Source organism: Chroicocephalus ridibundus, chromosome 7, assembly GCF_963924245.1.
Source record: "Chroicocephalus ridibundus chromosome 7, bChrRid1.1, whole genome shotgun sequence".
In the NCBI taxonomy this organism is placed as follows: Eukaryota; Metazoa; Chordata; class Aves; order Charadriiformes; family Laridae; genus Chroicocephalus; species Chroicocephalus ridibundus.
The window spans coordinates 38,419,606-38,436,102 of NC_086290.1; positions in this window are offsets into that span (position 1 = coordinate 38,419,606).

Here is a 16,497-nt window from a genome sequence, read left to right on the forward strand (position 1 = left end):
TGAGTAATAGCTTCAAAGTTGCCAGAAAGAGTCTAACAAAGGCAAGCACAAACATCGTTCCTTCGCCTTTCAAGAGGCCCCCTCCAACATAGCCTAAACATGACCAGTACCCTGCTCAAGCCACCACATCCTTGTTCAAGCCACAACAGCCTCCAGTGGAGGGGTTTATAAGATTAAAGCCTAACTTAATTGGGTGAGCCCAGTGGAGACATTCTAGCTAATGGCAATAGCCACCTGGATGACATAATCTGTCAGCTCATATCCTGAGGAAAGGCAGGGTATATGTAGTGTTCTTGGGGGACTGGTAAGTGGTTTGTAATCCCTACTAGGAATTTAGTGAAAAGTGAGTGTTGTGACCTACTGCATGTTAATTTGTATAAAATAAATTAAATTAATTTATGTATAATAATGATTAAAGCCAGCATGGATTCACTAAGGACAAACTGTGCTTGACAAACCTGATCCCCTTCTACAACAAAGTAACCTGCTCGGTTGACGGGGGGTGGCAGGTGGACATGGTTTACCTGGATTTCTCCAAGGCTTTTGAAACTGTTACCCACAGCCTCCTCCTAGAGAAACTCATGTGTTGTCGTCTAGACAAGTGGTCTGTGCAGTGGGTGGGGGAACTGGCTGACAGGTCACACCCAGAGGGCGGTGGTAAATACCTCCTTTTCAAACTGGCAACCTGTCACAAGTGAGGTCCCCTAAGGATTGATACTGGGCCCAATGCTGTTTAGTATCTTCATAAATTACCTGGGTGATGGGTTCAAGTGTACACTGATGAAGTTTGCAATTAAAGCCAACGGGATGCTGGGTTACATGGACAAGGGCATAACCATCAGAGATAACCACTCTACTCAGCACTGGTGAGACCACACCTGGAATGCTGTGTTCAGTTTTGGTCCCTGCTACACAAAAAAGGTGTGAACCGGCTGAAGAAGGTCCAGAGAAGGGCCACAATGATGATCAAAGGCCTGGGAAGCCTGACATATGATGAGAGGGTGAGAGAACTGGGTTTGCTCGGCCTTGAGAAAAGAAGGCCTATAGGAGACCTTATCAGCAAGTTCCAGTATTTAAAGGGCGCCTACAAAGAAGATGGAGACTCCCTTTTTACAAGGAGTTACATGGAAAAGACTAAGGGTAATGGGTACAAGTTAGTATCCCTTGTGTCTGGTTGGACACAAGGAGAAAATGTTTCACAGTGAGAACAATCAGCCATTGGAATAATCTCCCCAGGGGCAGCGATGGATTCCCCAACATTGGACACTTAAGATTCAGATGGACAGGGTGCTGGGAGTCTGACGAGAGGCTAGGATGGACTTACACAAGCCCAAGGTGCGGGGTGCATGGAGGTGCTAGGCAGGTGGGACTGCTTACCCATATTAGTGTGGTAATAATGGATCAACTGTGACATCTTCCTGTGATCTCACAGCCCTCCTAGTTACATTTGGGGGCGACAGCCTGTTACCATTTATTTGTGCCAGGAGTTAGCCAGAGCAGCCTCGTCAGTCGCTGAGCGCAGCTCCAGGAGTGCAAAGGAGGGCCTGAGGGGGTCCTTCAGGCACTGAAAAGTCTTGGTGGGACACCTGGCCCAGAGGAACCCTCTCTGCAAACAGGGCTTCAGCCATGGGTGAGTTACTTGTATCCTGTAACCAAACAAGAAGTTAACACTCCTATCTAGCTTTCTGCTTTCCTTCTTTTTACTTTCAAAATGTTGACTGCTTCTACCAGAAAGGTCAGAGAAATGGGTTCTTCCCAGGTCTTAGGTGCCATCTTTTTCATATCAGGAAGAAAAGAGGGAAAGGGAAGAAAGCAAACAGCTACCAATAATTTCTTAATGCTATCTGAAAATGAGAGGATGGTATGACAAATGGGCAAACCACACGCTAGCAAGGTTAGTCAAAACCCATCCTGATGTACTTCTAGGGTGTTGGACTTGTCGGAATTTAAAATAACATATTGTGTAGAGAAAGACCTGTGCTCAGCGTAGAGCAGCCCTCTCTGTGAGGGCGTGCAGAGCCTGAGGTGGTGGCGTGGCTGCCAAGCTATTAGTCAGGGTGCACCCATAAGTGTGTGTGCGCGCCATTCTGATGCACCTTTGTCCTTGTTCACTAGCGTTTGATTTCCTACACGTCCTGGGAGAGGGAAATTTTGTTTTCTCTGGGGCCAGGCTTCTGCCACAGAATTGCTGGATATTGGCATTAATATCCTGGTGAGGGTGAGACATTGCGGAGCTCGGAGAAAAATGCTGTAGAAAGCAGTGTGTGAACAGTTTTCCTCAGGGAAGGCCCATCCACTGGTCACTCAGGGAGGAAACTGGCTTACAGTTAGTGTTTCACGCAATTAGGTGTTTAAAAACAAACAGCCCAAGGCAAAGATAACCAATCATGTGATTTTTCGTGACAAATAATTTTCCTCTGTGCTTATATCATTTGTTTGTTAAATTAGAATTACACCTTTTGTGTAGCATTACACAGCTGACTAGAGATGTTCATTTAGACAAGAGGGTGAGGGAATGGACAGAATTAGAGGCCTGAGAGGTAGTTGAGATCAACAGGTGTTTCTCTTTTTGCAGGCTTGTTCTTAAATCCCATTACCTGACAAGAACGTGGCCTTTTTTGTTTTCCCCACAGCAAAATTCTTAGAAATTGGAGTCAGGACCATCTTGCCCAGACTGTGTTTCTGCCAAGAAAGATTGGACTAGATGATCCTTGAGGTCCCTCCCAAACTGGTATTCTGTGATTTAATCTCTTTTCGTTTATGGGGAAATCTGAGGAGAGGCTGGGATGGACAGGGTGCGGGGTGCATGGAGGTGCTAGGCAGGTGGGACTGCTTACCCGTATTAGTGTGGTAATAATGGATCAACTGTGACATCTTCCTGTGATCTCACAGCCCTCCTAGTTACATTTGGGGGCAACAGCCTGTTACCATTTATTTGTGCCAGGAGTTAGCCAGAGCAGCCTCGTCAGTCACTGAGTGCAGCTCCAGGAGTGCAAAGGAGGGCCTGAGGGGGCCCTTCAGGTACTGAAACGTCTTGGCGGGATGTTTTCTTAGAAATTGGAGTCTGGACTCAAATGAACATCTTGTTTCTTTCAACATTATGCCAAAGTGTTGTACCGTTACAATGAGCCATACATGTTAGAATACCCTCCATTCTTTGTTGTTAGACCAATGTTATTTTTACTGCAACCGCAGATGACCAAAGAGTGTATCTGTCAAAAATAGTGTTATAGAAATAAATTACCTTAATGCTATATTGCACTTTATAAATGACATTTCAAGTAGTTCAATGGCACTTTTTTTCTCAATTTTTTAGCTTTCTTGTAGGTGGAAATAAAGTAGAAGTATCCTTTCATCTGCTTAAATTAACTATGCCTTCTGATATTAAAAAGTTGGGTTGTTTTTGCCTAGGTTTTAGCTTTTCCTTAGAATGTCTTTCATTTTCTCAGTGCTTACTTTTTTATGATCCATATTGTTTACAAACAACCTGCTTTTTAGTCCATTGTCACCATGAAATGGGAGGAATGAGGATGATATGGCATTCTGGAAAGCTGTGAGGTTAATATATTGGCCTTTAGCATATAAGAGACTGTATTCATGTATTGTTAGGTGAAATGCATTATTTTGCATTTATTCATATACAAATTGAATCAAACCTTTTTGAAATGAAGATTGAGTGTATGCCAGTTTTCCTGGGAGGAGCTGCATGTCTTTGGCTCTCTTGAAAATGGAGCATGTGTTTCACTAACCCTTTGTTCATTACTTTTCCTTTCCCCAGGTAATTGTGCAACTAATTGATGGTGGAAAAAAGTCTCAGAAGCTTTCAGAGGAGTTTTGGCAGTTTTGCTCAACAGTAGCGTCCTGTGCAATGAGCACTGTGAGATCAGGCAAAAGTTGGTACAGAAAAGGACACTGGAATTGTGAGTATAAGCTGAAGCATTGCTTTAGTTCCATGGTGAAAAACTGGTAAGTCTTTGCTATCCTATATTTGTTGGTCACATGCTAACAATTGACTTTAGAATAAGTAAAGTATGCTCAATGATTACTTAAAGTACTAGTGAGAGATGCTTATGCCTTATGCAGAGATATGGTTAGTTCTCATGTGCTGTTGATCCAATTGCCATGCCTGCTGACTTGATTTGGAACGGCTGTGATGAGACAGATGCTAATTAACATAAGTTCATCATTGCTGCCAGTGAATCTAGTGTGTTAGAAATAGTGAATGAAGACAGTTATAGATGAATCAAGAAGGGGTATAGAAAGGATCATAAAACTTCCATCTTCAGGAGGACGCTGAGATAATTTTGCTTGAGCAATCGGGGGACTCTGCAAAATGTGTGAGAGCGTAAGTAATTTACAGGAATCCAAATAGCATTTAAGCTGGTCATTTTGCTTCTGCTAATGCTGGGGCCGTGCTTATTCAGGATTTATCATAGGTCATATACAGGAACAGCCATAAGGTGTCAGAATTTCCCCACATTCGAAGTGTATTTCCCAGAAAACTGTTTAGCTTGTACAGTCAAATTGTGCTTTCATTTACAGAGTAATTACAAGGGTTCACAAGCTCCAAGTCAAGTTACTAAAAAGTATTATGGTTTCCATATATATATGAATCCTTTAGAAAAGGTCTTGTCACACCAGGAATGAAGGACAGAAAATAAATGACAATGGATAGCTTCTTGTTACATAACAAAAGAAGTGGGAATTTAACAAGACTGCAAGATTCAGAGGCAGGTTTAGTAGGGAAGATCCAAAGGCATGTAAACCTACACATTATTCCCTGGGTTTTTTTTGTGTGTCATACTCTTGGAACCTGGAACATGACCAGTGCCAATACAGGGATGTGAGGGAGAGGGGAGACCCACAGGCAGCAGCACTGTTTTCTCTGGGTTTACACTTGGGTAGCATCAACCCTGTGTCTGGAATAACCCTCTTGTAGCCTGGATCATATCACAGAGATTATGAATGGAAGATATTGCCTCTCCGAGTTTTGTGGTCTGGGAAGTATGCTGTAACCTTTATGCCTCGTTTTTTGTACATCATCCTAACTAAGGCTGTGGTATTCCACGTGTTCTCTATGTATATTAATTTGGGTTAGGATTCTCAGAATTTGCATTGTCCCTGTAGAAGAATTCAATATCTTTACAGAATTGTATATGATAAATTTAAAATTCCATTAGAGGATAGCACTCCCTAGAACATGAAAGAATAAATAATTAAGGAGGTATTTTTAATAGGACTTTAAAATATCTATCAATTTTAAGAATCAAATGGATGCTTTTGTCCAAGGTTCACATATTAAAGACTGTATTTGTCAGCTCTTGATACCATAGCTACTTGGAGACATCTGGTTTAAATGTCACTTGAGACAGCAAAATTAAATGCTTTCAAAATTATGGTGATCCAGTGTCAGTGGTATTGGGTTTTTAAGATCTTTGTAGAACTACCCTTTAAGCTAATGAATATTAGAGATAGTAACAGTATTTGTGTTGCAAAGAAGGCATTTTAATGAACACCATGGAGTTAAGGACTGCAATTCTGATATCATTTAACGGTTAAAAACTCTTTCATAAATTTTCATAAATTCTAAATGCCACATGATTTCCTAATTTATAAAGCTGAAACTACTCTGGTACTTCATCCCATATTAAATGCGCTAAGAACTGACTAAGAAGAGATCACGGAAGTAGGTATCTGTGGGGAAACATCATTGTCTGCCAAAACCAGCAGAGCATCTCTGAATATTTTCATTGTTAAACTGGAAATAATTACAACATTTTTATGATAAATATTACGGGTGACAAAAATAAATGGTGTGGTAAATGAGAAAGATGAAGCAGTTATGCAGAATAATTGGACCATTTAGTGAGCTGTGCTAATACAAAATGTTTTCTTACTGCTCAGTGTAATTATTTTTTTTCTGGAAACAAGAAAACTGGTTATGAAAAGGGGCTTTCTTTGGTTACAAGCTACTTTCTGAACAATATTTAAAAATTCAACAGGAATATTTGGTGTAACACTTTGTCAAAGAAGACTCACGTGATGCTAAATGTATAAGCAGGGGAAAACTTAGTTGCAGCAGGGAGGACGTTTGATATCAGTATTGGTGACATCCCTATTAAATAGTTAAATTGCTGTAAAAGGATTTTGAAAAAATTGGAAAATTGTCAAAGGGAGAGAGCGAACAGTCACAGTTATTCAAGAAATGGAGGAAATGTGACCCTCTGGAGAGCGCGTCTCCAACAGTGACAAAGTTGGAGTCTGTCTTTTATTTTAGTGTATAAAAATAAAGGGGACTGAATGCATTATATACTTATTTTTACATCCTATGTATAAACATAACATGGAAATCCTGAGTATGAATGGAAGTCTACTTTGGAAAGGCTGAAAATTGGAGCTAAATTAGAGTCTGTATTTGTAACTAATTTGCAGTTGGGAAGAGCCCATAAAATTTATAGCAGAGATGCAGTAAATTGTTTTCCATTTAAATCTGGATATCATTTGGGAAATTATAAATTAGGTATATGCAAGTTACATGGATACAAGATAGGAATAAACTATAATAACCTGTGATGTAAAAAAGGTCATGCTAATTGATTTTTACTTTTTTTTCTGGTTAAAGCTTAGAGAATCTTTTGTGAGCCTGGGAGCCAGAGTTTCTGTCCTATAGATTGTCAGGCTCCTGAAATGAGCTCCTATATGAGAAGCGCAGCCGGTAACTCTGATTCATAATCAACATAGTTACTTAGGTTTTTTATTTCAAGAATTCTTTATTCAATTCAAAAATTTTTTATTTTAAGAATCTGTGTTCCTGGCCCACCCTTTACAGTAGTTCTTGACATAGCAAGAAATTGTGCCTCTTTTAGCTCTGCCTAAGTGAGCTGTTACAAATATGGAGTGCATCAGTATGGAATTGCTCAGGCAATTGTCTTCAGTTGCTATTGTTCAACTAAATTTACTTGAATTCTTTTATGCCTCATTAACCCACTCTTGTGCTATTGATGCCTATATTGGTGACATCCATATTAGACACCAAAGTTCTAAAAGTATTCAGAAAAAGTCGTAAAAAATGATAAAAGTGTTTCCAAATTCTGGAGACTAATTTGTTAATTGGAATGCATAAAATGAAACGTATAATTGTAAGTATAATTACACACTTAGCTGCCAGTATAAATTAATCATTGGCCATATCAATTAGAATTCTGCTGTTCTCACATTGAGACCTGGGGGAGCTTCTATGTTTGAGCTTATTAGCAGTTATTAAAAATATAATAGGACATCCTTCCTCTACTTTGATTTATTTTCTTAGTCACTTGCAGCTCTTTTTTCATTTCTTTTGAAAGGATATGACAAAACAAATACTAAAACATTCTGTTGATTTTTCTTGCAAGATATACTGCTTGCAATTAAGTAAGGATTCTTCATTCTCCATTTTTCCGCACCTTCTGCGCTCCATAACCCTTGTATGGTATAAATGCTAACTGGGAAAAGATGTGGTGCAATCTCGTATAATAGTTTACTTCCACCTTGTATGGCATAAGTTGCTCTCTTTAGTGATTTTTGTTTGTTCTTTTTAGTGCAGCAGAAATATTTCATATTGCATATGTAAAATGAAAGTATCCAAATTTTCTTTTTTGTCAAGCTTGTGGATTAAATTTCTGTCAGAAAATTCATCAGGGTAGGATTCTGTTGTGTGTATAAATTCAAAGTATTATTGTCTTAAAAAAAAAAAAAGGCAAATCTAGAGTTCAGGCTCGCTTAAGAAATAAGTGCTGTGCTGGAGTCCATGCTCTTTTCTTTATGAGGTTTCTGACATTCCTGTATTTTGACTGTATTAGAAATAATAGTGTCTGTATAATTGATTCTAAAATGAAACAAATGTTTTGAGGTCTTCAAATCTTTGGTGTAATTCCATGAAGTTTGAGCTTGTTTTTATATCGGAAATGCTTCACACAGGTCTAGTTATCAAGTGGAAAAAAAGGCATAGTTAGCTTTGTTTTTATTGTCCCTTTGGTGGAGGACGCTTGATTCACTCCATCTTCAGTAATGACTCTATCCATACTTTAAAGAACAATGTAAGTTAAGACAAACAGGTACTCCTGAAGATGGCAGTAAACACCTTTTCTGTAAGTGGAAGAAAAGTTCAGAGCTAGTGCACGATGATACTGCGGTTACTGTCTACTTTATTCCATCAGTATAAGGATTCCAGTAACAGAAGAATGAAAACTGAATTTGCAGATACGCACATGGCCACATTTTAAATAGTTGTTGAAATGTTCTGTGGAATCTTTCTCTGTCACTATATATATAGTGACATATGACACTCTCTTACTATATACAGTGTCCTCAGGTGTTCTCCATTTATCTTGGTTATGTTCTAATTAAGTAACTACAGGAGTAGGAAAGCTAAGGCATTGCAATAACAACAAAATGTCTACATCTGAGAAAATCTTAGCATGGAAACACTTTATTTCTTAGGTGAGACCCATTTTTGAGATAGTATCTATCAGTTGACCTGCCAATGCTTTACAATAGAAGGCAGCATAGATATCCCTATTCTACAAATAGGTACTTACAGTACAGAAAGGTGATTTAACTTGTGTATTGTCATCCACCAGGCTGATGGATGAGCATGCAATCAAAAAAGGAAGTAACAAACACAACACCAAGAAAAGATGTTTTGTCTCGTAATCTAATGTGATATTGATTATGCCATCCTGCTCTGCCTTTTAAAGAACCCAGTTTTGTGTACATTTGGGTGTGTACTAAATTATAGCTTTGTCATGTCCTCTTGGTTATCTTTTTTAAAGGGAAGAGCTCCATATTTGCTGAAGTAACAGTGCTGTAACTTGGGAGTGACTTAAGTAATGACTTCCAGTGTCATAAATGGCATCTGAAATAGATCTGATGTCCGTAGAAATTAAGATGGTTATTTTATTGTGTGATATAACTTGATACATTTATAAGCATGCTGTATACACATATTTTATATATACATATTCTGAACTATAAGGGGAAATTATTATTGTTCTGAAAATAAAGGGAAATATGCACACTTTCTTTTAAGGTATTTATACTTTTTATTAATGCTAAAAGAAGTTTTTCACATGCATGTATACATTCAAACACTGGAATAAGCCACTAGACTCTCATTTAAAAGGTGTGTTTTATTTTGAAGCATTTGTGAGAACCACTTTATTTGAGAGCGTGACTTAGAGTAACCAGTCACCCAGTAACCGCCTTCTGAAGCGAGTTGCGTTCTGTCTCTTTTATTCACCTAGCATCACAAGAACATTAATTTTCAAACAGTAGGCTTTTTAACTGACTCTTCTTTCATCTCAATATTATAACAGTAAAATAAATAGATCTAAAATTGGTCCTATTCAAATAGCTACAAAGTGCAATGGGCAGATCAGTGGCTGACAGTAAATGTATTCCAATAGAGAGACCATTTTACATAGTGTTACATAAAATGAGATCAAGGGAATATCCATATTTCCCCTTTTCCCTGGGTTTACATGGAATTAAGTAAAACAGTTAACAATAAAGCATGCGTTCTACTGAAGTTAGCTCTGAAGATGCTCCAAATGAATGAGGATGCATCCTCTTTTTCCTTAATGAGGGTTGGTTTCTTTTAACCAACATTAAAGCAATATTAATGTTAATTTAGACAGATTATTTTAACTTCTGTAAGTTGCATTTAATGATGGATATCAGAGTGATAATAATAAAAATTAAGTTAACTTTAAAAGAAAGGACTGTAGTTAATATGCTGTGGAGTTGAGCAGGCATACTATGAGAGATTGCTATACCAAAGTGTTTATTTTTTGCCCTATGTAGAAGGGCAGAGTAATACTGGTCTATTAAAAAAATATTTGTAAATATTATGTATAAGAGAATTTAAACACTTCATTTGCTCAGTACTGTCAAATGTCTAATTTTCTACTGTAATTACAGTATATTCAAATTCTTCATGCAATCATTTCAATGGAATCTTACTTATGGAGTACTTTTGTGAACAGCATCTTGTGGAAAAAAAAAAAAGGTGCCTTGGTCTGTGACATATCTTAATGAAAGTAACACAGAGCTGGGAGGTAGCTTCTCTGTGAGGCTGTGTTTTGAATTTTCTCCTGGTTATTCCTGGTTGTCGTCTTGCTGCTGCCGCCTGCTTGTACAGATAAGAATACTGTGCTGCTCATTCTGTTCAAAGAAATGTGCGTTGTTCATAATCTTGGTAGAAGTCAAAGGCGTCTCCTGTGGGCTCTTGATGTATGCAAACATTAGCTGTTGTCATGTTCTATTTAATACCACTGTGGCATGGTCTTTGTAGCAGACAGGATCTGCAGTAGTGCATGTGGCAGGACTGCAATTCTGTCTTTGGGGTGGAAAACTCCTAGAATGTTCATACCTTAGTAACAGTGCCTTAGACACCTCGTCTGTTTTTGGGTTAGAGAATTGAACTTCATAAAATTTATGAATCTGAAATTTTGGATCCTCCTTAGTTTACTTACAGATTTAATTTTGAATATGGAATTGCCTACCTTCTTTCCTTTCATGTTACTAGTCTGCTGTTGAACAGGAATTTCAAAGGATGATGGCAAAAAGCTAATAGTTTATAGAGTGTTGCTTTGTAAACTATTTTTTCTTTTTCCTGTCATATATAGTTTATTTAGGGAAAGAATGTCTCACTTCATACTGTGTTTCTCAGTTGGGTCATGTAAAAGTCACATTAAATATCCTTGTGAAAGAGGAAAAAATTAAGTACTCTCAATCAGTTCTGTCAGCATGTTATTCTATTCCATTAGTGAAAAGAAAATGCATCAGAGTTCGCTAACCTGCCGAGATGCTGATATGGTAAATTTATTAACCTTGTGAATCAGCAAGCGTTCTTTGAAGTCACCTGATTCTAGCTTTTCTTTGTTTTATTACAAATTGCATGGCATAACATCATATGTAGAAACGTGTTGAAAACATAAATAACGTGTGGGGTCTTGCAGTGACAATGCGTATTTGCATTCAAAAACTTACACTTTGAGCATGTGTTCTATGTATGACTTAATAGATGCTACAGATGGCTCCCATGCTTGCTTAGTTCTGCCCCCCATACCATGTCCAAGCAGGTCGTGAAGCCACTATATGGATCCAGGTCATGAATTCCACTATACCTTGCACAGGACAATGAAACCTATGTAGGTCATGCTGGTTTCTTAGAGGGATTGTAATCAGCTTTTGATGAAAAAATAATGCCTATTGTTAGCTATTGCTTTTAGTTTTGTTTGCGTTATCTTGCGTACTATGAATTAAATTCTTCAGAGAGTCAGTTTTCCATTTATTATTGCAGTGTCTGATCTAGGTATATGTGGGTTCTTGATGGATAGTTATTTAAATGTATATTTGAAAACTGAAAAATACTGAGGAAGCTGTTGGAAGATTTTTATTGACTTACATTAATGTGTAAGTGAAAAATTGCATTACATGTACTGTATGCAATACAGTACATATACTTTGTGCCTAGGCGTGAATGTTTTCATGCCTGCATTGCAAGGTTTGGTATGCATGAAGTCATTTGGAATGGATTAAGTGATTTTTATTTGCATATAGCTCTTACGAAAATATAGCTCTGCTTTTGCTTCATGATTTACAACATAAAGCTTAGTTTGCTAGGTTTTTTAGTAAGCATAAATGAAGAATTAGCAAGAACTCTTCATCTTTGAAAACAGATGTGATTTTTCTTAATGGTTTTGAGTCTTGAGTGATTAAAAGCATGAGATGAAGCTGCTGGTCAACAATTTAGTTTTGAGGGTCATCAAGATCTAAATGACACAGAATGCTGCTGTTTTGTTAGCCACGTGAGCAAAAGAGTTTTCTTCTGTTGTTTTGTGTTGCATCGTCTGGTAATAGAGACAACATGGAGCAACAATGTACGTAACTTTTACATCTGTGCTGAAAAGCACACTTAGGTACATGTTTTAAAGATTTTCAGAGTAATCGTGGACTTGCAAGTCCTACATGCTCAATCAACGAGGCATATATGGTCTACATATGCCTGGCTGTAAGCGTACGAATACTACTGCTACTTAGATCAGTAAGTTAATTCAAATATTAAATATCTTGATCACTTTGAACTGAAATATTTCTTAGAGGGAGGAACATCAGCTGAGGAGAATAACTCCCATAATTTTCCACTGGTGGGAGGGGAAGTTGCACCCATTTCTTAATCCATTTCGTAATACAATGCACACTGCAAAAGAAACAGTTGTACTGTGCTTACATATCTATAGCTTATCATTTAACATTTATAAGGAAATAATTTAAATTAACTAGCAGGCATACTGAATAATGTAACTTAAAATTGATTTCATTTATCAATCTAACTAGAAAGTATTAAGACTGTCAGACTGATGTATAGCATCTAATCAAAGGAAGAACACCCAATTTCAGGCTAATATCATTAACACTTCAATGTTTTGTATGACAATAAGTCTTCAATGCATCCTAAATTCTTTGATATTTCAGTGCAACAATAATCCTCCAGTGGATTTATTATGATAATTTTAATATGCTTTTCTTCTCAAAGATTGTTTGAAAAGCAAATTAAAATTATTATGAATACTGGCATTACAATTTTTAAAAAGTTCTGAAATATAACACCATTTTGATGTTATAATTGTTTCACGTTAAGATCAAAAGGAAAGAAAGCCAAAGCAGTATCAAGGGCTGGGGACTTCTTATTTTAATGACTAATTTCCAACCCCTGGGTTGTGCATACACACTATTTTATTTTTTTTTTTAACTCTTCTGTTGCTAGATCCTTGTACTTGAAACCTTTAATTTGGTGCAAAGTGCGCTAGCTTTTGATATTTCTCTCTTGCTCTTAATGACACAATGCATCCCAGGCTTTCAGGATTTTGCAGGTCTAATTTCAGCCCCAAAATCAAAAATTCTATGCAGTGTAGAGTAACGTAGGCCCAGTAAAAACAGGACTACTGTGTAAAGATGTAGAAGGGCCACTTTCTTCCTCCTTCGAAAACAGATGACTATCAAGAATTTTCCCTGCTTGGCTCTAGTCCTTAGTTTATTCTGAATGAGTCTGAAATTCTAGGAGGACTATATGGGGAAAAAATACTGAGATGAGAGATGCTCCCGATACCCTATGGTTTGATGGAGTGCATAATAGGTTTAACATTCACTTACAGTAATCATCTCTTACCACTTGCGTTGGTGAAAGCCTCAGTTCAAGTCCGCATAGAAATTGTTTTCCTAGTATAAATATTTTGTTGTGAATCTAGAACAAACTATCCTGATTTTTTTTTTTTTTTCACATTTTGTTTTAGGTCAAACAAATGTGTTACGAAAATACAGTTACTCTTTGTTTGGTTAAGTAAGCATGACTCTGAAACAGCTGATGGGAGGAATATTAAGCTTTGTCTGCTTGTGCACAGCTAAAGGGTGTCCAAGGAGTGTACTCAACATGGTGCTGATGTAGTCAGTTGCTACAAATCTGTAAATCCTTTGGCACAGCACATTGATGTATTTTTACTTGTTTATCAATGTACAAATGGTCAAGTCATGGGGAGGTGTTACAGAGGGAATAAAAGAAAGCTTTTATTAGCCCAAATTTAATTTCTTTTCCCCCATTAAAGATACTAATGTGCTGTATCTACCACTCAAACTTTTATAGACTGCTTCTCCCATGGTCTTTTGTTACTCTAAAGCCTTAATGAATTTTTAGTATAGTGGACTAAAAAGTAGCAGTAGATGTGTCCTTCAGAGTGTCTTAGAATTCCATACTCTTGATGCACAGATGTTGATGAAGCAGCTGGTAAAACAGGATGTGATCTATAAAGGTCACATTCAGTTTTGGAAGTTTTGCGTTGATTTTTTTTTTCCCTTTGTTTTTCCTTTTTTTTTTTTTTCCCTTTTCACCTTGTTTATCAAAATCAAACAGAAGGTGCAAAATAGATTAATAGATTTAAAGGGGAAGCTGGAAGAGAATGTGCCTTTAAAATGAATTAATGGTAAAATATATCACACTTCTTTAAAAAACAAACTCCACAATATTAATGACACATACTAGTAAAAACTAGGAAGGATGAAATAAAAATGTGTTGAGGCATAATCAGGGAATGAGAATGTCTTAGATGAGAAATGGAGGCTCTGTCCTTTTATTGCTCCCCACAGCCCTTCTCTTTATTTCCTCTTTTGCATTTATTTTCTAGAAGAGAAAGTCTTGATGTTTGACTGCCTGAACAAATAGGTGCAGAGCAAAATATTGGGTACTGTGTACTCAGGGAGAGAGATTAAAGATTTTTAATGCAGTTCGGGTTGCTGTTCTGCATCTGAAAGAATGTAGCTGTCCTCATGAAGGATTAGAATGGGATTAAGATTTTGAGCTATGCATTTTTAAGGCTCAGGTAGCCATCCTGTGTCACTGCAGTTCTTATTGCAAAGTTGACCTGAATGATGTTAACTTTTTATTCTTTTTGGGGAAAGCGGCAAGGGAAGAGGAAAAGGAACAACTTGATTTTGATGACAAGACCAGAGCTACTTTAAAGACAGGAGTGAGAAAAGCACGTGCACTTTCCTTTTCATGCTGCTGGTTACAGAAGAAAGGATGTCTTGCCTTTTTTAGCTAGTTTTCAGGTAATGACTTAGTTAAAACTCTGTCCTGATGTCTTGCCTTGCTAAAATACCTGGAATAACTCTGGGATAACTAGCTTTAGAGCAAATTTTAGGAGAACAATAGAAGACATTAGGAAATAAATTCATAAATTAGAAGCTGAAATAAAAAAAGTTGATCCCATGAGATAGGGGTAATGACAGCAGACAAATTATAACATTAAATAAAACATGCTTTTGTATAGAGACTCTAGTTTCATTGAGGACTTGGAATTAGATCATTTGCTGATGAATGCACTGTTTTCTCTTATGGGGACTTCATATGGAGTATAAAACTATGTGCAATGAATGGTGGTCAGAGGTGGAAGGAGGACTATAGAGAAAGGATAATCAATGGTAGGAGTAAAAAAGAAATATGTATAACTATTTAAAGGGTATGATGTTGCAAGCTTTGACCTGAGGCATTATTTGTCTAAGTTCTATTAACACATCTGTTTTGTAAGTGCAAAGTAAACACATTCCATTCATAGTGACCATTCTTATGATAGTGAATCAATCTATTTTTCATTCATTAATGAGAGTAGCTCTTTGTTTACTTTCCTCTAATTAGCTCTTTGATTCCTGGTTATTTTTTGCCCTTTAAAATATCGCAGTTAAAAAGGGCTACAAAGATAGTAATTTTTAACCTTTTTAAAGAGCATACCAGTGTCCAAGAATTCATTTTAGTAACTAGTAATGATAACACTTCATGTATCCAGTGGGAATGAAAAGGTTGCATTGTGATTTGTGTAGAATGAGGCAATGTGGAAAACAACAGCTAGACCACAGTTTTCTTCAGATATTTTCAAAAGAAGGCTGCGACCTTAGAGCTGTCAAACATTGCAGAATTCCTTGAATATCTTATCCTGTGTAAAATTGAGTTAATGTGCTGTATTTAGTGAAGTTAGTGGAAATTGGAGGCCTTTTCTAGCTTACAAGCTTTGTGCCCATTGCAATTAGAAGACTAATGAGATTTTAGTTTATCAAAATGTATGTTTCGTTTCAGTTTGGACTTGTGCTGTTGATACTTGATAAACTAATCATATTAGCAAAAATAACGGATGCAAGATTGTAAATTTTTCGAAGCCTAAGCATGTTGCCTACCTTTGACTTTAATTACAAAATATCATATGCAATATGAATCACTCTGAGGCCTATTTGCAGGCAGTCAGAGAATAATTCATAGCCTTTAGAGCAAACCTTACAGTTCTTGTTGGATCAAAACTAATCTTGTTGGATCTTCTCTGTCTCATAACTGCTATTGTTTAGAACTTTTAAAATTATGGATGACTTGAAAACTAAAAAGTAATAGAATAGGTATGATGGTACAGCAGTATCGTGTTTGACAATGAGTCAACTGTGCTCCATGACTTTAAAAAGGAAAATTTGTAAATAATCAGTCATATTCTTTAACTAAATCTTGAAATAAATACATTAAAATACTCCAATGCCTACAGTCATGGCCGTAGTTTATGAACTATGGGCCAAATACCAAATGCTTTAAATGCAGTTAAAAAGCTTTTGGTAGGCCATACATTAGTTGGTCTGTAGTGACTCTGCTCACCCCATCTCAATTTTCTCAGAAATCCTTTTGTAGCACCACTGATGCCAAATACAGGGAAATTGTAGAGGTTTGCAATCCATCAGCAGTATTTCCTGCTTTCTGTGATGTCGCAGAGAATAAGCTGCTCCGTTGAAAAGGTTGTAATGGGCTAGGACTTGTCCAGATGTGGATTTCATAGCGCATCTGATCCTACTTTGTGTTATCTTTTGTATACCTCTTCTTTTTACAATCCTTACAGTGAAATGATGCTGGCTTCATGACTGAGAAGGAATAGC